The 25,979-nt window shown below is 41.3% G+C and overlaps 1 protein-coding gene and 1 pseudogene across 2 annotated transcripts in view; one reads left to right on the plus strand and one right to left on the minus strand.

Moving 5' to 3' along the window:
- JAK2 (Janus kinase 2) overlaps positions 1 to 20,186 on the minus strand; it is a 139,887-nt gene extending 119,701 nt beyond the window's left edge. Inside the window, exons 1-2 of one of the 2 annotated variants that reach the window (XM_047700910.1) lie at positions 20,045 to 20,186; positions 19,488 to 19,567 (exon numbers count right to left, since the gene is read on the minus strand). The gene's annotated coding sequence lies outside the window, so the exon portion shown is untranslated. Of the gene's footprint in view, positions 1 to 19,487; positions 19,568 to 19,875; positions 20,017 to 20,044 lie in introns of those variants that run through there. The other variant, XM_047700909.1, reaches the window with a different exon arrangement.
- Positions 20,187 to 24,185: 3,999 nt separating this feature from the next.
- Positions 24,186 to 25,618, plus strand: LOC125083910 (elongation factor 1-alpha 1-like; annotated as a pseudogene).
- Positions 25,619 to 25,979: the final 361 nt, after the last annotated feature.

Consider the following 25,979-nt stretch of genomic DNA (forward strand, 5'->3'; position numbering starts at 1 on the left):
AAACTTATACTTTATATAAAAAAATAAATAACCTATGAATAAATATTTAACAAAATAAAATACTTCCAAAATAAAGTATAAAATACTGGAAGAATCTTTGGGAAACTTTTACCTGGAACCAAAAACTCTGTTATACAAAATGAGAAACCCAAAACTCATATAACAAAAGTCAAACAAATTGACTGTATGAGTCCATATTTACTTTGGCTAATAAAGTGTTTTTTAAGGACACAAGGGTGGCTCAGTTGGTTTCACATCTGCCTTTGGCTCGGGTCATGATCTCAGGGTTCTGGAATCAAGTCCCACATGGGGCTTCCTTCTCAGTGGGGAGCCTGCTTCTCCCTCTCCCTCTGCTTGCTGCTCCCCTGCTTGTGCATGTGCGCTCCCTCTGACAAATAAAGAAATAAAATCTTTAAATAAATAAATAAATAAATAAATGCAGTGATTTTTTATAACCACTTGAATTTCAGTGCTTTAGGCAAGACATGGATCTCCCTTTTTCCCTACTATCTTACGTAACCAGCCTTTTTATACACATTAATGACAGTGAAGTCATTCAAGTTTTATAAATGTACAATAAAAAGATCTATTACACTAAATTTTCAATCTCTCCAGAGAAAAGGAACCATAAATAAACCAAAAGATACAAACTCAGAGAAAATATTTAAAATTCATTTATCAAAAAAGGAATAGGTATCTCCAATCTCTAAGAGCCCCACAAACTGATAAAAGGCACAGAATTCTTTTGTGTGCCTAGAAAAATGACAATGTATCACAACCTTCCACCAAATACGTATTTTTGAGCACATACGAAATATTTATAAAAACTGACCTTAAGGAACATATGCTTAAAAATTAAAAAAAGAAAACAACTAAAAGTAAACATAACAAAATCTAAACATTACTTCAAAGTTCATTTAACTGTTAATGGAAACAATCTCTGCAATGAGTATATACATTTATTTCACTTTTCCATTATACTTCTCTTTATATTTGGATCTTACTCCTTCAAAATGACTTAAAACAATTTCAGGTATTTGTAAATACTCTAAAAATCATTCCTGTTAGCTCTTCTTCTTACTTTCCCCCTTACACATTTGAAGTTGGATATTTTCAGTTTTTTTGGTGCGTTTTAAATCCCTTCACTTTAATTACTTCTATACCAAAAAATCTTTTGTATATGTACATCATTTTCAAACCTAACATCTAAGCAAAAATCAATACAGGAAACAAAGACTGAAGACTACATACAATTATAAATATCATAATCAAAAGAGTTTTAAAAGCTGAGAAAAAAACATACGCTATGAGGTTTTAATATAATCAGGTTTAATATAATCAAATTAATCAGTAAAAAAATAGACAAAGAACATGGACAGGCATTTCACAAAAAAATACAAGTATTCCATAAAATGAAAACATGGTCAGTATCATTAATAATCAGAGAAAGTTAAATAAAAATGAAATACGTTTTGCCCTTTTTGACTGGCAAAGATTAAGAAGACTGGCAATACCCAGTGCTGGCAAGGATTTGAAAGAAACAAGACTATCTAAGAATTTGTCCTTTTAAAAAAGCTAAGAGTAATGGGATGCATATCTATGAATTCTATGAAACATTTTATAATAACGAAAAAAATCTTAAATAACATTAAAGGGATCCGATAACATATTGTATACTTTGTCAATAAAAATACTATGAAGATACTAAAAATGATAGCTTACATCATGGCTTTCATTATATCCTCAGCATTATAACCTGTGCATAGCACAAAATGGACACTGTTTACTAAATTACTATGTTAATGATTTATTTAATGATTGATTAAATGCTAACACTGGTTGAGTGTGTGTGTAGGTGGGTAAGTGACTACGCTGACCCACTGAGTGATGTGAGTGACTGACAGAGCCGCTGAATGAATGAGTGACCAATGGAATGGGTAAATAACAGATCAAGAGATTAAGGAGCTGACCCAAGTGAGCTGAGTGACCCCCTGACTGCATGAAAAAAGGACTGAATGAATGAACAATTGAATGAATGAATCTCTAATCATTGAAATGTAAAGATCTCTATAATACATTGCTGAGTTACACCTCACATGAGAATAAACAGGACACTATTCATGTCGCTATACAGAAACATCCAGAAAGATAAAACTTGTTAAGCAAGTTCTGTCACAATCACAAGAAGCACTTGCAATTCTTTTTACCCCTTTGATTGATGAATATAATTTTTTAATGGTCACTTTTACTCACTTGAGTCTTACTATTTGAAAGAGATACTGTTCAAAGCTTGTATACTACTACTGCTCTTCACAACAGTATATACAAATATGCAAATATGTATCTTTTACAATACTATAATTCTTTCACATAAGAAGCAAGAGATCTAAGATGAATACATAATCAGTTTTGAGACTGGAAAAGAACAGAAGGAGAACAGATACTCACTTAAGGATACTAAAACCACCATTTTACCTGGTACCAGTCACAAAAGTAACATGTATAACAGGCAACAATTTAAATCACCTCCTGAGAAACCAGATGTGAATGATACACAAACAGAAAGGTGAGAAAATAGAAATTATTCTACAAATTTAACCCCTTCCCTATTTTTAGTCTTAGGAGCAGCTTTTGAGCTACTTCTTAGAATCATATATATATATAAAACACCCAAAAAATGTTAATAAAGATGGAGGAAAGTACTTCAAATACATTTTAAAAGTTGGCAGGGGTCACCTTTAAGATTCCTCTGAAAAACCATCATATTCCAACCCTATATCACAAGAAGTTTTTTAAATACTTTTTTTTAATTTTAAGAAGTGATGAGTTTGCCTATAGAAAATAAAGTTGTACAGGAAATTTACTAATGAGGTATTTAACACTATCATTTGCTACTGACATTCAAAACAAATCTAAGCTATTGAAATCAGTATGAATTTAAATTCATAATAATTTCAAAAATATAACATGTCAGAAGAATATTATTTCAGATATTTTAAAGATTATAAATGCATCAAATAAAAAATAAAATTAAGCACTTATGGATAAACAAGTAAAGAATGAGGAATAAACACAAAAATTCTCTAGACACTGAAGCATTTTCTTTTTTTTTTTTTTTTTTTTTTAAAGATTTTTATTTTTATTTATTTGACAGAGAGATCACAAGCAGGCAGAGAGGCAGGCAGAGAGAGAGGAGGAAGCAGGCTCCCTGCCGAGCAGAGAGCCCGATGCGGGGCTCGATCCCAGGTCCCTGGGATCATGACCTGAGCCGAAGGCAGCGGCTTAACCCACTGAGCCACCCAGGCGCCCCAACTGAAGCATTTTCTAATTTGAATGAATTTCCACTTTCTCAATTTCCCATCATAAATTAGACTGACTATAATTCACTGTTTTCTTCTCTGGGTCATTCCCTAGCCCTAAAATCCTCTCCTAATGAATCTTGCCATGTCAAACCCTTATGAAACCAATATATTGGAACTTGAGGGCGTTCAAGTCTCAAATGGACTACCCTGCAGATTGCTATTATGAAACCACAAACTTCTCTTTATACGCAAGAGATAAACCATATTGTTAGTTTTTAACAATATAAGGCCAAAAATTGATTAATAAAAGCAACTCACAAGTTAATACCTATTCATTAAATACAAAAAAACCCACCTCACAATAAATTCAAAAAAAGTAAAATAAAAACAGAAAACCAAGGTTAAATCCAAGTGTAAAATAAAAGAAAGAAATTTAATTATTAAATTGAATAGGCACAAAGATCTGCTTATATCCCTGAACTGTTACTCATTTTCTTTTCAAACGTGAATTCCTTTCATATGCTAAACATTGTGTAGGACCTAAAAATAAAGAAATTAATAAAAACACTCCCTAACCTAGAGATCACAGTAGTTTCACAGGAGCCACTACTGGAACAAAACAAAGGCTGGAAATAGGCCCAACTATATATGCAATTTAAAATATTAGCATATCCCACAGCAAAGACAAGATGGATTATTCAACAGATAGTGTTGAAACAACCATCTGAGGGGAGAAAGTTGGATCCCATCTTATACCTTGCACCAATATAAATTCCAGGTGGATCAAGAAAGCATGGGAGAGTTTCAAAATATAAAGAGCAGAGAAGGGGGATCTAAGTATAATTTAAAAATAAATAAGTAAATGGGATGACTAACAAAAAGAATAGCATTAAAACCCAAAATGTATGTGTGACCAAAAAAAAAAAAAAAAAAAAAAAAAAAAAAAAATCACAGAATAAAAAAGATAAGACAACCTGGGGAAAATATTTTACAATTTATTTCACAAACACAGAGCTATTATCCTTGATCTAGAAAGAGTTCCATTAAATCAAAGTAAGAGATCAACAATCCCAACAGAAAATGGGCTGGTGGGCGTCCGGGTGGCTCTGTCAGTTAAGCCTCTGACTCTTGGTTTCAGCTCCGATTATCATCTCAGAGTCCTGGGACAGAACCCTGAGGTATGATTCATGCTCATCTGAAAGTCTGCTTAGATTCTCTCCCTCTGCCCCTGCCCCCACTCACACATGCTTGGTAGGCGCTCTCTCTCCCCTTCTGGAATAAATAGATCTTTAAAAAAGAAGAAGAAGAAGAAAAGAAAATGGCCCAGGATATGAGTGAACAATTCTCAGAAAAGGAAAATTTAAAGCAAACTAAAATTGTAAGATTCCATTTGTTATATCTTAAATTGACAAAGATCAAACCATCAAAAACAGGTGTGGAAAAGTACAAACCGGCATTTCTATGAAGATCAGTTTGACAATATTTATTGAAATTAGCAACATAATACCATTTCTGAATCAGCAATTTCTCTTCTATTTAATCTACAGTTATGGCTGTATACATGCATATCAACATATGTACAAAGATATTTAATACTTTTTGAATTCTAAAACACTTTTCTAAAATACATTTGAATTCTATTTAAATGTGTGACCTGTTCAAAAAATTTTTTGAGTGAATAAAGAGAAAATACAGACAACTCTTTCAAAGAGTTTTAAAGAGAATGGATCATGGGGCATTCTTTAAATTCTTTTTTTAAAAGTCTCTCAAAGAGACTGTGGAGTCAAGCAGTGGTATAAAATGGGAACTGGCAAACTTTAGCTCCCAGGTCAAATTTGCCAGTTGACTGTTTTTGTAAATAAATCTTTACAAGCCCATTCATTTATGTACTGTCTATGGTTGCTTGTGCACCAAAAAGGTAGAGCTGAGTAGTTGCTGCAAAGATAATCTTGCCCACAAAACCTAAAATATTTACTATCTGGTCCGTAATAGAAAAACTTTGCCAATCCCTATTTGTTTGGTTTTTTAAAGGCTTAAAATATATTTTAGTAAGTTGATGCTGCACTACTGCTCCACTTCTCAGAAAAACTCCAAAGATACCAGGGACAAATCAAACATGGTATACCAGCAAAAAAGAGCACAGCATAACTACATAAGACAGGCAAGGCTAAGAGCTACTGTCCAACTTTTCAGCACACAGCAACCCTGTTACCAAGATTACTAGGCCTATCAAGAAAAGCTGTAAACAGCAACATCACAGACACAAAAGGGCTGTTCCTGTGCCAACCCATTTCAAATCAGTGATTCTCACTGTGGTCCCCAAACCAACATTATCAGCATCATCTGGACACTTAGAAATGCAAATTATTGGGTCCCATTCTAGACCTCCTGAAACAGAAACTCTGGGGGTGGTGGCCAGCAACTTGTATTTCAGTTGGCTCTCCAGGTAATTACCACCAGTTTAGGGGATAGTTCTGGTACAGCCAAGGAATAGGTAAGGACACATCTGAGGTTTTGAGTTTACATAATTAAAGAGACTTAATGAAAGCAAAAGGCCCCAACAAGGCTGTTGGTGAGAGTTTCAAGGCAATTAAGGAAAATACTACTGGAAAGCTGAATAAAAGGAGACCCTTGTTATATAATAGCAAAATGTCTGGCAAAACTATCACCTAAAGTAACATAGGAAATGTAGTATCTACCTAATGAGTCAAGGAGACTTAGGTAGAATGCTGAAGAAGCAAGGGGGGGGCTTCTTCTAGTTGCCTTCCTGAGAAAGTAGAGAGATGAACTAAAGAATGAGCCATTTGGGGTGCCTGGGTGGCTCAGTGGGTTAAGCCTCTGCCTTCAACTCAGGTCCTGATCCCCGGGTCCTGAGATCAAGACCCATATCGGGCTCTCTGCTCAACGGGGAGCCTGCATCCTCCTCTCTTTCTCTCTGCCTGCCTCTCTGGCTACTTGTGATCTCTCTATGTCAATAAATAAAATCTTAACCAAAAAAAAAAAAAAAAAAAAAAAGAATGAGCCATTCACTTTTTGAATGCAATTTCAAGCAAATGTAAAGGGCTGAGAATACCCTTCTCAGCCAGCAAAATGTTCTTAAAGTAAGAGAGCTTCAGGGCAAAGATTAAATCTAGAGTGGGACTGTAAGATTCACTGTTAAAACCTCAGAAAGATCCAAGTTCATACCTCACTGATCCTTTGAAACAAAAAAATTACCTACAGATCTTAAGGGTACTGCTCCACAGTAGCCTCACAGGGAGCCCAAGGTAAGAAAAGACTCCTCTAAGAGATTTCTAAGTATGGCTTTTGTCTGATGGAGGAGATTATGACCTGATGCACAGGAAGTCCACAAACTTTTTTTTAAAAGAGCTACATCGGCTTAGAATGAAGGGGACAGTAACTACCTAAAATGAGGCTTTGGGACCCTGAGTGACTATAAGCAGGAAACAAGTTCCAATGGTTACTCAGTTGCAAAGATGGTTTAGGTCTTTTGGGGAAAAAAGAATGATTCAGAAAGCGAACTCAATGACCAAAAGAAGCAGTCATGGCCCACTGGGAACAATTACGGTCAGTAACACTCAGCCCTACTCAAGAAACTGCCAACATATGCCTGCTGGGTTTCATATTTGTTGTAGACTACCATATGCTCCCTTGTCCCTCTTTTTGAACAGGAATTCTAAGGCAATTAACATGTGCCTTTCCAGTGTAGTATGTTAAGCCTGTGGGGGCACAGTCCTTGTCTCTTCACAGGTCTTCAGCTAAAGAGTAATCACTCTCAAGAAACAGACCCAAGGAACCTCAACAGCATCTGAATTTAGATGATGAGATACTAGATTCTGAGCTGATGTCACGATGTGATGTAAATGAGAGGCCTCTGAGGAGGGAGTTAGTGTATTTTGCATTGAGAGGCATGTGAGAGACATATGAAGTGAGGCAAAAAAGGCGAACTATGGCAACAGTATTGTCCAGAGATGGCCCTAACAACATCTCCCATCCCACATATTTTCTTTCACATGGGACTAGTTAACAGGTGACGTCTAATCCCCACCTCACCCACTGTTCACTGAAACACGCGATTTTAAATCCCATCTCACCATGTAGGAAAGACAGCTACTGATTCTCATATCAGATAAATTAGATTTTAAACTAAAGACTGTAGTCAGAGATACTGAAGGATACTACATAATTCTTTTTTTTTTAAGATTTTTTTATTTATTTAATTGACAGAGATCACAAGTAGGCAGAGAGGCAGGCAGAGAGAGAGAGAGAGAGGAGGAAGCAGGCTCCCTGCTGAGCAGAGAGCCCGACATGGGGCTCGATCCCAGGACCCTGGGATCATGACCTGAGCCGAAGGCAGAGGCTTTAACCTACTGAGCCACCCAGGCACCCCAGGATACTACATAATTCTTAAAGGGACTATCCACCAAGATGATCTAACAATTGTAAATATCTATGCCCCCAATATGGGAGCAGCCAATTACATAAGAAAACTGTTAATCAAGATAAAGAGTCATATTGATATGAATACATTAATAGTAAGAGATCTTAACACGCCTCTCTCAGAAATAGATCATCGAAGCAGAAAATCAATAAAGAAACAAGAGCATTGAATGACACATTGGACCAGATGGACCTCATGGATATATACAGAACATTCCACCCTAAAACAACAGAATACTCATTCTTCTCAAGTGCACATGGAACCTTCTCAAGAACAGACCACATACTGGGTCACAAATCAGGACTCAACCGATACCAAAAGACTGAGATTATTCCCTGCATATTCTCAGATCACAATGCTTTGAAACTGGAGCTCAATCACAAGGAAAAGTTTAGAAGGAACTCAAACACCTGGAAGCTAAAGACCACCTTGCTTAAGAATGCTTGGATCAACCAGAAGATCAAAGAAGAACTGAAACAATTCATGGAAACCAATGAGAATGAAGACACTTCGGTCCAAAACCTATGGAATACAGCAAAGGCGGTCCTAAGGGGGAAATACATAGCCATCCAAGCCTCCCTCAAAAAAATAGAAAAATCCAGAACACAGCAGCTGTCTCTACACCTTAAGGAACTGGAGAATCAACAACAAATCAAACCAGCTCCACACATAAGAAGGGAAATAATCAAGATTAGAGCTGAGGGGCGCCTGGGTGGCTCAGTGGGTTAAAGCCGCTGCCTTCGGCTCAGGTCATGATCCCAGGGTCCTGGGATCGAGCCCCACATCGGGCTCTCTGCTCAGCGGGGAGCCTGCTTCCCTTCCTTTCTCTCTGCCTGCCTCTCTGCCTACTTGTGATCTGTCAAGTGAATAAATAAAATCTTTAAAAAAAAAAAAAAAAAAGATTAGAGCTGAGATCAATGAGGTAGAAACCAGAGATACAGTAGAACGTATCAATGAAACTAGAAGCTGGTTTTTTGAAAGAATCAATAAGATCGATAAACCATTGGCCACACTAAACCAAAAGAAAAGAGAGAAAGCCCAAATTAATAAAATTATGAATGAAAAGGGAGAGATCACAACTAACACCAAGGAAGTAGAAACAATCATCAGAAGTTATTATCAACAGTTATATGCCAATAAGCTAAGCAACCTAGATGAAATGGATGCATTCCTGGAAAACTATAAACTCCCAAAATTGAACCAGGAAGAAATCGACAACCTAAATAGACTGATATCTAATAACGAGATTGAAGCAGTGATCAAAAACCTCCCAAAAAACAAGAGCCCAGGACCTGACGGATTCCCTGGGGAATTCTACCAAACTTTCAAAGAAGATATAACACTTATTCTCCTGAAGCTGTTTCAAAAAATTGAAGCAGAAGGAAAACTTCCAGACTCTTTCTATAAAGCCAGCATTACCCTGATCCCCAAACCAGGCAAAGACCCTACCAAAAAGGAGAATTTCAGACCAATATCACTGACGAATATGGATGCTAAGATTCTCAACAAGATCCTAGCAAACAGGATCCAACAGCACATTAAAAAGATTATCCACCGGGACGCCTGGGTGGCTCAGTTGGTTAAGCAGCTGCCTTCGGCTCAGGTCATGATCCCAGTGTCCTGGGATCGAGTCCCGCATCGGGCTCCTTGCTCGTCAGGGAACCTGCTTCTCCCTCTGCCTCTGCCTGCCATTCTGTCTGCCTGTGCTCACTCTCTCTCCCTCTCTCTCTCTGACAAATAAATAAATAAAATCTTTAAAAAAAAAAAAAAAAGATTATCCACCATGACCAGGTGGGATTCATTCCTGAGCTACAAGGATGGTTCAACATTCACAAATCAATCAGTGTGACAGAACAAATTAATAAGAAAAGAGAGAAGAACCACATGGTCCTCTCAATTGATGCAGAAAAAGCATTTGACAAAATCCAGCATCTGTTCCTGATTAAAACACTTCAAAGTATAGGGACAGAGGGAACATTCCTGAACTTCATCAAATCTATCTATGAAAAACCCACAGCAAATATCATCCTCAATGGGAAAAAGCTTGCAGCCTTCCCGTTGAGATCAGGAACACGACAAGGATGCCCACTCTCACCACTCTTGTTCAACATAGTATTAGAAGTCCTAGCAACAACAATCAGAAAACAAAGAGAAATAAAAGGTATCCAAATTGGCAATGAAGTCAAACTCTCTCTCTTCGCAGATGACATGATTCTTTATATGGAAAACCCAAAAGACTCCACCCCCAAACTACTAGAACTCATAGAGCAATTCAGTAACGTGGCAGGATACAAAGTCAATGTACAGAAATCAGTGGCTTTCTTATACACTAACAATGAAAATACAGAAAGGGAAATTAGAGAATCAATTCCATTTACTATAGCACCAAGAACCATAAGATACCTGGGAATAAACCTAACCAAAGAGGCAAAGGATCTGTACTCGAGGAACTACAGAACACTCATGAAAGAAATTGAAGAAGACACAAAAAGGTGGAAGACCATTCCATGCTCTTGGATCGGAAGAATAAACATTGTTACAATGTCTATACTGCCTAGAGCAATCTATACTTTTAATGCCATTCCAATCAAAATTCCACCAGTATTCTTCAAAGAGCTGGAGCAAATAATCCAAAAATTTGTATGGAACCAGAAAAGACCCCGAATCGCTAAGGAAATGTTGAAAAACAAAAATAAAACTGGGGGCATCACATTACCTGATTTCAAGCTTTACTACAAAGCTGTGATCACCAAGACAGCATGGTACTGGCATAAAAACAGACACATAAACCAGTGGAACAGAGTAGAGAGCCCAGATATGGACCCTCAACTCTATGGTCAGTTAATCTTCGACAAAACAGGAAAAAATACACAGTGGAAAAAAGACAGTCTCTTCAATAAATGGTGCTGGGAAAACTGGGCAGCTATATGTAGAAGAATGAAACTCGACCATTCTCCTACACCGTACACAAAGATAAACTCAAAATGGATAAAAGACCTCAACGTGAGACAGGAATCCATCAGAATCCTAGAGAACATAGGCGGTAATCTCTTCGATATCAGCCACAGCAACTTCTTTCAAGATATGTCTCCAAAGGCAAAGGAAACAAAAGCCAAAATAAACTTTTGGGACTTCATCCAAATCAAAAGCTTCTGCACAGCAAAGGAAACAGTCAAGAAAACAAAGAGGCAACCCACGGAATTGGAGAAGATATTTGCAAATGACAGTACAGACAAAAGATTGATATCCAGGATCTATAAAGAACTCCTCAGGGGTGCCTGGGTGGCTCAGTGGGTTAAGCCGCTGCCTTCGGCTCAGGTCATGATCTCAGGATCCTGGGATCAAGCCCCGCATCGGGCTCTCTGCTCAGCAGGGAGCCTGCTTCCTCCTCTCTCTGCCTGCCTCTCTGCCTGCTTGTGATCTCTCTCTGTCAGATAAATAAAATCTTTAAAAAAAAAAAAAAAACTCCTTAAACTCAACACACACAAAACAGATAATCATATCAAAAAATGGGCAGAAGATATGAACAGACACTTCTCCAATGAAGACATACAAATGGCTATCAGACACATGAAAAAATGTTCATCATCACTAGCCATCAGGGAGATTCAAATTAAAACCACATTGAGATATCACCTTACACCAGTTAGAATGGCCAAAATTAGCAAGACAGGAAACAACATGTGTTGGAGGGGATGTGGAGAAAGGGGAACCCTCTTTCACTGTTGGTGGGAATGCAAGTTGGTGCAGCCTCTTTGGAGAACAGTGTGGAGATTCCTCAAGAAATTAAAAAGAGAACTTCCCTATGACCCTGCAATTGCACTACTGGGTATTTACCCCAAAGATACAGATGTAGTGAAAAGAAGGGCCATCTGTACCCCAATATTTATAGCAGCAATGGCCACGGTTGCCAAACTGTGGAAAGAACCAGGATGCCCTTCAACGGACGAATGGATAAGGAAGATGTGGTCCATATACACTATGGAGTATTATGCCTCCATCAGAAAGGATGAATACCCAACTTTTGTAGCAACATGGACGGGACTGGAAGAGATTATGCTGAGTGAAATAAGTCAAGCAGAGAGAGTCAAGTATCATATGGTTTCACTTATTTGTGGAGCATAACAAATAGCATGGAGGACATGGGGAGTTAGGAGAAGGGAGTTGGGGGAAATTGGAAGGGGAGGTGAACCATGAGAGACTGTGGACTCTGAAAAACAATCCGAAGGGTTTGAAGAGGTGGGGGGGTGGGAGGTTGGGGGAACCAGGTGGTGGGTATTAGAGAGGGCACGGATTGCATGGAGCACTGGGTGTGGTACAAAAACAATGAATACTGTTATGCTGAAAATAAATTTAAAAAAAAAACGATTTAAAAAAATAATAATAAATAAATAAATAAAAATTTAAAAAAAAAAAAGACAGCTACAGTGAGGCTCCCATGAATGCTTCAGTCAACAGCCCGCATCAACTACCAATCATGTAAGTGAAGACACCTCCAGAGGACTCATTCTAGTCCCCCACCTTCACAGTACCCCCAGCCAACAAGTCTTCCCAACTGAGGTTCTAGACTTTGTGGAATAAAAACAAGGCATTCTTGGTGTACCCTATCTGAATTACTGAACCATAATATCTGTGAGCCTAATAAAATAGTTGTTTTAGGGGTACCTGGGTGGCTCAGTGGATTAAGCCTCTGCCTTCAGCCCAGGTCATGATCTCAGGGTCCTGGAATCGAGCCCCGCATCAGGCTCTCTGCTCAGCGGGGAGCCTGCTTCCCCCTCTCGCTCTCTCTGCCTGCCTCTCTGCCTACTTGTGATCTCTGTCTGTCAAATAAATAAATAAAATTTAAAAAAAAAAAGATTCCTTTGTTTAAAAATAAAATAAAATAAAATAGTTGTTTTAAATCACTAAGTTTTGTAGTAGGAAATAGCAATAGCAACCAGAATACACACTGATGGAAGTGAGCCAGAAGAGGGAAAATTGAAAATGCAAGAAAATGAGGGAGAAATAAAATAGCAAAGTACTTGAAGACAAAAGGAGATGGGTTTCTCTACACAAGTAGTGGAGAAGCCTTAGATACAACACTGACCAATTTATTCATTTTAAAGAGGAAAAGGGCAAAGGCGCCTGGATGGCTCAGTCGGTTATTAAGCAACTGCCTTTGGCTCAGGTCATGATCTCAGGGTCCTGGGATGGAGCCCCAGTCAGGGTCCCTGCTCAACAGGGAGTCTGCTTCTCCCTCTCCTTCCACTCTTCACCTTCTGTGTACGCGCGCTCTCTCTCTCAAGTAAACAAAATCTTTAATAAATAAATGTGAAAAGGGCAGAGTATAGGCACAGACACAGGATGAGGAGGGGTGTTACCGATGGTGGATTATGATTTAGAAAGATGGAGGTAAGCACCAGAAGATACTTAGGAAATCTGAAAGCGGTTTACTGGAAAGCAGGAATCAGAGATGGAGAAGGAACAAGAGGCTGGTTTTTTTGCTATAAACCATAGTAAGCCATTACTTAAGTTTACTCACATATTACTATGTGACTCCACATTTCTAAAGTATATACAAGTTTTTTTTTAAAAAAGATTTATTCCATTCTCTCCTTTTCCAAATGAGGAGGGGAAGGTTCAATGATCACATGAGTTGCTCAAACTCATTTTGACAGCAGTTAGTCCCTGATCCCCCTTGATTTCCAAAACAGTGCACTTCTTCACATCACACTGATGTCCAAATTACAAAATATTACCTAGTGTCATTTTATTTCATAATCAGAATTTATTAAAGTCACTTTAGTAAGCAATAATGAATACCCTAATCCCAAGGACTGACAGCAAAAGAGCAGGTTAAAGTATGTCCTTGGGAGATCAAAATAAACATTCTGGCAAAACAAACAGTCCATGGATTCTCAGCCTAGTCCACCTCTGATAACTGTACTGTACAAGTTTTAAAGACAGATTATGCTTCCTTTTACCCTTTCCAGCTCTCCTAATCTGAACAGTTTTAACCATGCTACCTTCACTTCTATAAGTTATTTACCAAGGATTTCTCTTTCCTTTTAGAAATTAATACCTTATCATTTTATTCAGGTTTTACCAGTACAGACACACCCAGAGATCACCTTTCTAACCTGCGAGACCACTGAAGGTCTAATAAGACCACTGACTGTCTACTCATTCAAATAATATATGTGTAAGGCCAATTCCCACAAGGAATAGCAGTTACTTATATAGTGTGATATGAAAGGACACAGATGAATGACAAAGACTGTCAAAAATACATCCCTGTCTTTATTATGCCTAAAATTCTCATCTTTAGTCCCAGTGACGAGAGCTTTGGATAGAGGTCACCATTACTCACCCAACTGTCAAATCCAAAGGTCATCATCTATTATACTAAGGAGAACAAAATACTAACAGTGGCTATTTCTACATGGGAAAACTATAAGCAATTTTCTTCTTTCTTCTAGTTTTCTTGATTTCATGTTAGGAACGTTTTTAAGGCCTTTTTTCAGTTCTAACTCTTCTCATTTCTTGGCGGTGATCAACAATGATCAAAATGTTAATCATTCCCACCCTCTTAACCTACCCACCCACTCGCCTCTCAGGCCGACTGCTCCTTCTTCATCTTTTTTGTCAGTTCTTCTTCTTTCACGCTGTAATTATGGGCAATACCCAGGGCTCAATTTCAGGTCCACCGCTCTTCTTTCTGACTACCACAATTTCAGCCTTAAATTTCTCTACTGAGTTCTACTTAACTACTGTCTAGCCATCTATTTTCACTTGACTAACCCACTGTCATCTCAAACTCAAGATACCCAAATTTAAGTCCAGCTGTTTAGATCTCTCCAAACAGCTACTAATACTTACATTCTTATCTCTGTCAGTACTGCCATTTAAAAAATTCTAGTTCTTTCTTTGTCACTAACTGGCTGAGTAACTTTGAACACACTTTTAAATCTCTCTGGGCATCGGATTCCTAATGCACAAAATCGATGGACTAGCCCAGATGTTCTCAGATGTCTTGGCATTCCAACAGTCTTCAATTTCTTATGTCATTGAGGGCCAAAACTTCAAAGTCATCTTTGATTACTCTTCCTCCCCCTTACCCCTCCACCACATGCTCCCTTCCTATCCAGTCTATAATGAAGTCTTATGCGACATCTCTCGAGTCCTGTTTTCACTAAATCCAAACACCAGGCCTAGAATATTTTCCCAGCTCTATCACTTCTCTTTCCAATTCATACATAGCACTGGTACCACAGTTTTTCCTAAAATACTCCTTTAGCATGCTCCTTCTCAATCCAAACTTTTAAAGTTTCTCTGTTACCTATGGAGCAACGTACATTCTTCCCATCCTAGCACTTAAAGGCATCCATAATCTAATTCCAATCTCTATTATCAACCTGATTTCTTACTACCCTACCATACAAACCTTCATTTCAAATTGTTTTATGTACTGTTCTCTGAAAATGTCATGCATATTTTGCTTCTCTTTACCAATTGTACAAGGTCCTTCCTCTTATGCAAAATAAAATCATGCCAAGTTTTGATTTTACCTCCTCTCTGGAGCCTTCCCTGCTCACTTCAACTCTAAGTCATCTCAAATATCCATAATTTTTATTATTTACCTTATCTTCCAAATTACATTTTAAGTTCTCAATGAAAGGAACCTATTTTATATCTTTCTGCATCTCTTTGGACATAACAAAATACCTTCTACATTGTAGATATTAATAAATATTTGTGTGGTGACTGACTAAAGCTCCTTTCTAATACACAGCACTTACTGAAAGCTCCTCGTGTTCAGCACTCCATGTATGTGTTCCTCAAAGAATATACAACCAACAAGAAAAGATAAGGTTAACACTAGGGAAATAATTATCAAACTACCAAATCAGGATATATAAATAAACTATGTGAAGATCCTCTGTGACTTAAAAGAACAGCAGAAATATAGGAAGGAAAAAGCGGTATGTAGTGAAAAACAGTTTCAGAAATGAGGAAGAATTTTAACTGAGAGTATAGCCATAGTAATTGTAGTAATAATAATGATGATTATTAATAATTAATAAATTAATAATTACAATAATAAAAGCTAAAACTTAAGGTGTGCTTAATGTGCCAGACACTGGTCTTAAAGACTTTTCATTTATTAATTCACTTCATTCTAATTACAACCCTATGGAAAAAGTACTACAGTCATCCTCAAGTTTTCAGATGAGATTGAGGCCCTACTTTGTTATGGAATAGTGAGTGGTACAAAAACAGAACTGGGCTAGGTGAAAAAAGGATGGAAAACATAAATGGAAGTTAAAAGCTGAAATAAGCATAACTATTATCAGAAAATGTAGAAAGTGGCTTAAAAGACTACAGCAGAGAATGCTCATCGAGGTTCCTTAAAGACCAAATAAATAGGGCAGGGAATAATGACCAAGTCTCCTGAGAGCCAAGAAGAGAAAGTTAAATTTAACAGGTAGAGTGTGTGAAGCCACTGAAGATCTGGGGACAAAAGAATGCCACAATAAGGAATATTAGTGACATTTTTATTGTGGATAAACAGAAGAAAAAGATGCTGGGTTCTGAGAGGCTGATAGGACTTTCAATATTCTAGGCTGAGGAAATAAGTCCTGGTGGTAAAGTAGGTAAGCAGAGCTATGAGGGAGAAAAGAAATATGGACAGGACATGTTGAATGGGTTAACACAAGAGGTGAATGAAAGAGGTAAAGATGATACCTAATTTATTATTTTTTAAAGATTTTATCTATTTATTTGACAGAAGGAGAGCATACAAGCAGGGGGAGTGGCAGGCAGAGGGAGAGGGAGAAGTGGGCTCTCTTCTGAGCAGGGAGCCTGATGTGGGACTTGATCCCAGGACCCTGGGATCATGACCTGAGCTGAAGGGAGACACTTAGCTGACTGAGCCACCCAGGCATCCCAGATGATACCTAATTTAAATCTATATGATCAGGAGAGAAGGAAATTCCAAAGGGGTATAAAAATGATGGTTTTTCATTTGGGGCATGGTGAGTTTAAGGAGACATTCAAAATACTAGAAAAGTAGGCCTGGAATAACCAGCAAGTGACCAGAATAACAAATGAGCAATAGAATTTGGTTTTGTTTGTTTGTTTTAAGATTTTATTTATTTATTTGACAGAGAAACAACAGTGAGAGAGGAAACACAAGCAGGGGGAGTGGGAGAGGGAGAAGCAGGCTTCCAGCTGAGCAGGGAGCCCAATGCCGGACTAGATCCCAGGACTCTGGGATCGTGACCTGAGCCCAAAGCAGGTGCTTAACAACTGCACCACTCAGGTGCCCCAGCAACAGAATTTGTTTTAAAATGAAAGAACTAGGGGTGATTGGGCGGCTCAGTTTTAAGCATCTACCTTCTGCTCAGGTCATGATCCCGGGGTTCTGGGATAGAGTCCTGCATCTGGCTCCCTGATCAGCAGGGAGCCCACTTCTGCCCTGCCTGCCACTCCCCTTGCTTGTATGCATGTGCGCTCGTGTGCACACTCTCTCTCTCACGCTCGCGCTCTCTCACTCTCTGTGCCAAACAAATAAAATCTTTAAAAAAAAATAAAATGAAAGAACTAGGCAGATGTTATAAAGATATTAAATAGGAGAGGAAATATACTAAGCCATGATCAGCTGGTACTGGCTTTGCATCAATAATTTTATCAATAATTATATCAATACTTCTGGTGGGGACAGGAATCAGTTAGTGACCAACATTTAAAAAAATGCAGTTTTTCCATTTAAAAAAATTTTGTTCATATCAGAAAAGTCAACCAAAAGCTAAGGCAAGGGTTCCCAAACTTTCTCCATTCAGGGAATTCTTAGTTTTAGTAATATTTTCACAGCACTCCTGTGAGTGGTGTGAATACCCGAGTAGGTGAATTTAAGCTACTTAATATCCTTACAACTTAGTTCTTGTCCGGCCTTGTACAACTTCTTGGAATCAAACTGAACAACATCACACTCTCATTTCCTGTATCACACTGATCCTCATACAGTAGTTGCTTTTTATCAGAACAACTTCTTAAAAAAAACAGCTTTCAAAGACATGGCATTGTAGAAAAGAATGTGTCAATTTAACGTTGAAACTGTGAACTACCTCAACTAATAGTTCCAAGCCTGAGTTCACTGCTTCTCTTGGGCACCTCAGCACACAGTTTGGGAAACTGGGAGCAAAGGCAAGGGGCCTAAAAAGAGGGAAAACAAAATATAAGAGGGGAGGAGCAGAAGAAAGTTCTTAGCACAGCTAACCACAAGAGGGCAGCACAATAGTTGGTAGAGGCCACACAATGGTGGAGGGAGGGGTGTCAAGTAGAGATAAGAGTGGAACCTTCCAATAAAAAGGCTCTAAGAAGACCTAGTTGACCAGTTCAAGAACTGTAAGTGCTTTTTCTCCTTCTACTAAAGAGGAAGAATCACTGGTCCCTGGCAGACCACCTCGTGCAGAGTGATACTGCCCTTCTCTAAATCTCCTTTGCCTGCCCGACCCATGATAGTAGCCAAGGCTTCAACAGTAGCCAAGCATTCCCCTGCACAATCTTACTGATCCTCACAGCAACCTTTTAAGAAAAGCGGGGCTCAAAGACATTTTAAATAATACGACTATCAAGGGGCAGGAACACCAGGATTCAAACCCAGATCTGACTCCAGAGCCAATGTGCTTCCCTATTCCGCCTCAAAAGCATCCCACCTTTCAGCGACAGCCAGGTGAAGTAGAGAAAAGACATCATGATCCCTTCCCATAACTGAGACACCTGTCTCTGTCACTAGGAAAACCCACTATACAAAACAAACCATTGTTTCCTTTCATTTTAATTTTAACATGCTATAAACTCCAAACACAGGACATTCAGTTCGAGCAAAAACAAAGCTTCACACTCTCATGTAGTCAGCAAATACCGTAACTTTCCTCTACAGGTAAGTACATGTACTATTAAGGCAAGAGTTGGACACATCCAGTTTGCGGGTATGTTTCTCCTAACAGACATGTTGCACGTGCAAGCTAGTGATTTCCACACTCGTGATAAAAGGTGAGTGGGGTGGGGAAAGACAGGTCTTCAAATGTGCTGGGTGTTGCACAGAATATTTGCATTAGCAACGACTCACTTGTACAACCTATTAAGAAACCAAAAGCAATTGTCATCTCTCTTATTCCCACTTCTAGTTTCCTTCTCCACAATTTCTCCTTCCCTCTATGACATACTCAGCCGCTTCTGTCCTTTCATTCAAAGAAAAGGAGTCTCTCCTGACTGACTAACCACCACCGGAAAGCAAACTGGGTAAATTCAACCGACACAGCAAACTTGGGCAGATAAAACCACCCAGGAAGCACTCAGCGTGGTAGCAGAAACCCCAGCAAGAACAGCTAACCTGTTCTCTCACTTGGTATCCCTTATTCCTTCAAAACGTTCCTCCTTGAAAGATTAACAATCTCTGGCTGCTCGAGGAGAAAGAGTAACTGGCAACGCTTCTTCTGCAAAGCCTTGTTACTTGTATGATCGGAGGAGAAAGCAGCAGCGGTATCTCTTTAAGGATCCGAGAGGGCAACAGTAAACACCCCCGAATCGCCCTCCCGGACCAACATTCTAAGTTCAGCGCTGCCATTTTCCGAAGGCTAAACCACAAGGAGCCCGGCCTGTCTACACACGCTCCCGGCCGTCCTACGCACGCACTCCCGGCTCCCCACACTCGCCTTCCCCGCCGCCGCACAGCCCAGCCGCCAGGATCGCAAACCCACCTTCGCGAGAAGGGGAGGAAGGGCCTTTTTCTTCAGAAGCGCACCAGTTCACATCTTGATCCTTTGCCAGGTTCTGAAACCTAAAAAAAGAGAAGCAACCGTTAGTACCGCAGAAATCCAGGGGAAATAGATGCTCTCCCCTAGGCCATTCCGACGTCTAGAACATTTTAAAGAGCAGTAAGGGGAGAGGGAAGGCGGATACGAGGCACAGAGGGATGCAAAGAGCCAACAGCGAAACACGCCGCTGCCGGCTTCCTCTCCCAAGAGGAAGGCTTTTTGCCGAGAAGTTTACTGCCCTAGGAAGGGCAGAGCGGCGGTCAGAGGGTAGGAGGGAGGTGTACCCCCGCCCGCTGCCCCCACCCAGAGGCCAAGCAGCGATCGCACGCACCAGCTGCACCGATCCCGCGGCGTGGAGCGCCCCCAGGCCCGCAGGGCTGCTCCGACCCGGCGCCCGCGGCGGGCCGAGATCTGCGGAGCCCCCGGCGTGGGCAGGGGTCCAGGCGTCCGCCAGGCTGGGCCCTCCCGGGCCCTCCCGCGCGGAGTCGGCTCCCACTCACATCCCTGGGCGGCGAGCCCCGGGCCTCTCCCCGCGCGGCCGCAGCAGCTCTCCGCCCCGATGCGCGGCGCGAGTCCGGGCGCGGGGGCCGAGCGGCCGAGGCGGCGGCACCAACTCCCGAGCGCGCCGGGCGCGGGCCCGGCCTGTCAGAGCTCAGAGAAGCCGTTGGCCGCGGCCGCCGCTACCCCCTCCGGCTTCTCTTCCTCTCTCCTTCCTCCAGCTCACACCACTCCCACTTTGGGCAGCCAGGAAGCCTGTCGTCACAGGCGTCGTCTCCGCCCTCTCCCGGGCCACCCCGTCTTCTCAGTGCCTCAGGCGACACTGGCTCGGAAGCTCTATTTGCGTCGGCGTCAGCCTCCCCTCAGGCGGACCGTTCACTGCTGACTGAGACGGACCCGCCGGACTGGCGGGGGCGGGACCCAACCGCGCACCTCCTCCCCCGACTGCGCGTGCGCGCGCGCGCGCGTGCGCCGAGCCGCCGCGCTGCCCTTCTCCCGGCGCGCGCGCGCGAGCGCCGTGGGCCTGGCAGAGGCAGGTCGCGCACAACCTGGGCTTCTCGGGAAGTTGGCGGGAGCGCGCGGAGTGTCCCGGGCCGTCCCCTGGGAGAACGGGCGCGGGAAATGGAGCCAGAGCTGGCTACCTGGGCCCCACAGTCCCCAGGAGCCCGGCGCCGGCGCTGGGCCTGGCCCTCCCCAGACGGGCGTGTGTGTGTGGCCGCCGCCCGCCGTGGAGGCGGCCGGGAATGAGTCAGCCCCGTCGGGAAGGCGAACCCTGCACGCAGCCTGGCACCACAGCGCCATCCTCCCGTGCCCTGGTGTTGGTTCCCCTTCTGCTTTCGCTTCCACGTTGCGCGTCCGGCAAACCTGTCCTTCCCCAGTCCAGGCCTCTAGGCCGAGGGGAAGTGGCGCCGAGGGTTGGGGCAACATTCACAGGCACTGTTTAGTGCAGGTGCAATCCCGAGCGCCTGGCTCCAATCCAAGAAAAGGATGAGGGTGGAACGAGGCGCCCAGCTGCTTGCCGATTGGCGACAAGACCCAGCGAATGAGGAGAAAGAGCCCACCGCCTCCCAAAAGCCCCACTGATTCGTTCAACGAATATTCGCATAGCATCTACCAGGTGCTGGGCTGCAAGGGCTCCAAGGATGCTGCTATGTAATTGCAACCCGCATTCTACTTGCTCTACTGGAGCATATATTCGGATAAAAGTGACAAATATACTTTGTATCATATACCAGGATATAATTGCACCTAAGAAAAATAATACAAAGTAAAGGAAAGAAAGTGAGGAAGCAGTGTGCTATTTTAGTGAGGGTGGCCCGGAGAGACCTCCCAGAATAAGTGACATCTGAGCAGAGATGCGAAGGATGAAAATGAGCCAGTCGTGTGACTACATGGGAAGAGAGTTTCAGGCGGAGGGACTAGCAAAGGCAAAGACCCTGAAAAAGGAATGGGCTTGACAAGTTCAAGGACCAGAAAAGAGGTCAATGTGGTTGGAGGACAGTGAAGGAGAGGGCAGTGGAAAGAGATGAGTCCAAAGGAGTAGCCTGGAACCCAACTATGTATGGGTTATCACTTATTAGCCCTCTTTCTCTCTGAAACATTTGATGCATTTATACCTGTTTCTCCATTCACAAATGATGCTGAGATTCAGGTCTAACTTGAATTTAATGATTTCTTTAAATCAACTCACCAATGCAACTCTTGCATCCCTTCTTACATAAGACCCATTGCAAAAGGTCTTTGAGCAGATGATAGCAGGATAGGAAATGACTTGAATTCATACTGACTCCTTCAAAGTAAATAGTGAACTACAGCTTGTTTTCTCATAAGAGGGAGGGATTTACGTTTTCTCATAAGAGGGAGGGAGAATTGCGTTCCTATGGCTACTGTTTTACAAGCAAAATATGCTGGAGAGTCCTTATTTTTAATATCTAAAAAGGAATAAAAAATAATTGTGAGTCGATGGCAAATCTAAAATCTGCTTAGAATATAAAGGCCAAGATCACAAGCAGCAACCACCATGCAAGTTCCCTTTTCCTGAAAATGAAAACTGTTACTGGAGTAGAAACCAGAACACAGACCCACACAAAAAAGATAAAATGACAGAGTTGTCCTTCATGTCACAGCTAAGATTAAAATCATCTACCTGAATTGTGGAAATGGAAACATTCGCTTTTGTGAGAAAAAAAAAAAAAAATGCCTGCTTTATGAACTCTGAAACAGTGCAGAGGTATTCACTGCAATGAGCAATATTTCTATATTTTATAATACTTATTTATTCAACCAGACATGGTGCCTGTTACCAGCCACTGCCTGTTTGCAGGAAGGAAAAAGTGAATATTCAGAATTCCTTGTAGGGGAAGGTGTGGTGTCTAAATGGGTGTCTCTTGATAGGATGGGAGCCCCGAAATGCAGGGTGAAGATCAGGTGGGATCCAGGGGGCACAGGAGGCAAAAGAGTTCACCCAAGGCAGAACAAAGGAAATAGAAGTTTATCAAATACACAGAAAGGGAGCTGTGCGCAGGACAGCCATGGAGGGGCTGTCTGCACCAGGTAGTGGGTGGGGGCCATTTTTCAAAGAGGGAAGATTAAGAGGTATGGCAACATATGGAATTCTCCTTCTCTTGGTAATTGTGCCTACATGTAAATAGCCTATAGGTCAGTTAGGGCCTCTGGCTATTTTGGACCTTCTCTACATTCCATTGCTCAATCCTGTTTGCCAGAAAGCAGCCTCTACAAAGGGACTTTTTTTTTTTTTAATAAAAGTGATTTGGATATGGAAGACAGGTGGACTGAAAAGAAAAGAAAAATTCTTGGGTTTATAGAATTGAGAAATTTATCTGCCTGCCCAGAGAGATAAAGTGACTTGTTTAGGGTCATTCAGAGAGTGGAAGCCTCTCTTCTCACTAAGACAGTATGATTTTTAAGTCAATATTCCCCTCGAATGTTGAGCTCTTTTCACCCTGTAGAGAATTTTTTAGCTCTTTATGTGATCCCTGGTAGTGGCATAGCTAGAAAGTTGCTCCCAGGGCAAACATTTCAGAAAGATACCCCTATTTTTGATAAGGATAAAAAAGAATTCCAAGATAGCAATTTTTTTTTTTTCTTTTAGAGAAAGAGTGTGGGGCAGTGGGGCAGAGGGAGTGGAAGAGAATCTTAAGAAGGTTCCATGCCCGGTGCAGAGCCCGACATGGGGCTGGATCCCATAACCCCAAGATCATGGTCTGAGTTGAAATCAAGAGCTGGAGGCTTAACCAACTGAGACACTCAGGTGCCCCCCCCAAGAGAACAAATTTTACCAAGTCTTTCATGACATTCTTTCACATACTATGAGAAAGAAGAAATGTGGGTTGGAGGATTTATTTAGATTCAAAACTGATTATATGGCCAGATCTAAAAGTAAAAATTAGCAGCTAATTGTCACCTTTATGGGGCAGTGTGTGGCACCCACTAAGATCCTGTCCTTCCACTGCAGCAGAACATGGCAGCAGTGGGTCTCGCTACTGCTCTCCAAACCACCTCCACAGCGAGACTGTGACAATGTTGTCAGATGGGGTTTTGGCTATTGTGTCTCTGTAAAGTTCTTGGGTGGTTTTGATGCAAAGGCAAGGTTGAAAAGACGTGGCCAAGGGTTTAAGAACTTAAGCTTGAGAGTCTGGCAGACCCAGGTTTGAAACCCAGCCTTCACCAAGGATGTCTTTTAGATTTTCTAAGCTTCCATTTCCTCATCATTATAATAGGGATAGTAATATCTTCCTTGAGACATCTGGAAGATTAGATGAAAAAGTATTTTTAAACCCTTAGCACAGCTATTAAATGCGTATTACAGTTGTGGTAAGGTCAATTTACAGATATCAGCAAGGCTGAGAGGTATGAGAACTATGTTGGATTTTATTAGTAATCCTGAAGCATTTGTCACAGTCTATCACATTCCACAGAACTGTGTGGGCTGTAATGATAAGGACCGAGTTTTAACAGAGATAAATGCAAAGACTTACATTTGGGCTTTTTCACAATGGGTTTGTTGCCAGAATACAGGTGTCGTGAAAAACACTGCTCAACCTAAACCAAAAGGGGAAAGAAAAGACTCGCATTAACATCGTCATCATTGGACACATAGATTCGGGCAAGTCTACTACTACTGGCCATCTGATCTACAAATGTGGTGAGATCGACGAAACAACTATCAAAAAATCTGAGAAGGAGGCTGCTGAGATGGGAAAGGGCTCCTTCAAGTATGCCTGGGTCTTGGATAAACTGAAAGCTGAACATGAACGTGGTATCACCATTGCTATCTGCCTGTACAAATTTGAGACCAGCAAGTACTATGTGACCATCATTGATGCCCCAGGACATAGAGACTTTATTGAAAACATGATAACAGGCACATCTCAGGCTAACTGTGCTGTCCTGATTGTCACTGCTGGTGCTGGTGAATTTGAAGCAGGTATCTCCAAGAACAGGCAGACCCATGAGCATGCCCTTCTGGCTTACACACCGGATGTAAAACAGCTAATTGTTGGTGTTAACAAAATGGACTCCATTGAGTCACCCTACAGCCAGAAGAGATACAAGGAAATTGTAAAGGAAGTCAGCATCTACATTTAGAAAATTGGCTACAACCCTGACACAGTAGCATTTATGCCAGATTGTGATTTGAATGGTGACAACATGCTGGAGCCAAGTGCTAACATGCCTTGGTTCAAGGGATGGAAAGTCACCCGTAAAGACAGGAACGCCAGTGGAAGCACGCTGCTTGAAACTCTGGATTGCATTCTGCCACCAACTCATCCAACTGACAAGCCCTTGTGTCTGCCTCTCCAGGACGTCTTCAAAATTGGTGGTATTGGTACTGTCCCTGTGGGCCGAACGGAGACTGGTGTTCTTAAACCTGGCATGGTGGTCACCTTTGCTCCAGTCAATGTTACAACTGAAGTAAAGTCCACTGAAATGCACCATGAAGCTCTCAGTGAGGCTCTTCCTGGGGACAACATGGGCTTCAATGTCAAGAACTATCTGCCAAAGATGTTTGTCGTGGCAATCTGGCTGGTGACAGCAAAAATGATCCACCAATGGAAGAAGCTGGCTTCATGGCTCAGGTGATTATCCTGAACCATCCATGCCAAATCAGTGCTGGGGATGTACTTGTGCTGGATTGTCACACAGCTCACATTGCTCGCAAGTTTGCTGAGCTGAAGGAGAAGATAGATTGTCATTCTGGAATAAAGCTGGAAGATGGTCCCAAGTTCTTGAAATCTGGTGATGCCGCCATTGTTGATATGGTTTCTGGAAAGCCTGTGTGTGATGAGACCTTCTCTGACTATCCTCCTCTAGTCCGTTTTGCTGTCCATGACATGAGACAGACGGTTGCTGTGGGTGTCATCAAAGCAGTGGAAAAGAAGGCAGCTGGAGCTGGAAAGGTCACCAAGTCTGTCCAGAAAGCTCAGAAGGCTAAATGAATATTATCCCCAATACTTGCCAACCTCATCTTAATCAGTGGTGGAAGAACAGTCTCAGAACTCTTTGTGTCAACTGGCCATTTAATTTTAATAGTAAAAGACTGGTTAATGATAACAATGCATCATAATATCTTCAGAAGGAATGTTTTGCAGACCATTTGTTTTTGTGTGTGTGTGTGTGGCAGTTTTTAAGTTATTAGTTTTTAAAATTAGTACTTTTTAATGGAAACAACTTGACCAAAAGTCTGTCACAGAATTTTGAGACCCATTAAAACAAAAGTTTAATGAGGGGGAAAAAAAAAAAGATTTACATTTGGGTAAAAAAACAAATATAACCAAAAAACCTATGCATTAAATGATGAAATAATAAAAACATCATTCTTAAGAGGAGCAAAAAAGGGACACCTGGGTGGCTCAGTCAGTTGGGCGTCTGCCTTCAGGGCTCAGGTCACGATCCTAAGGTCCTGGGATTGAGTCC

The sequence above is a fragment of the Lutra lutra genome, chromosome 13 (genome assembly GCF_902655055.1).
Source record: "Lutra lutra chromosome 13, mLutLut1.2, whole genome shotgun sequence".
NCBI lineage: Eukaryota > Metazoa > Chordata > Mammalia > Carnivora > Mustelidae > Lutra > Lutra lutra.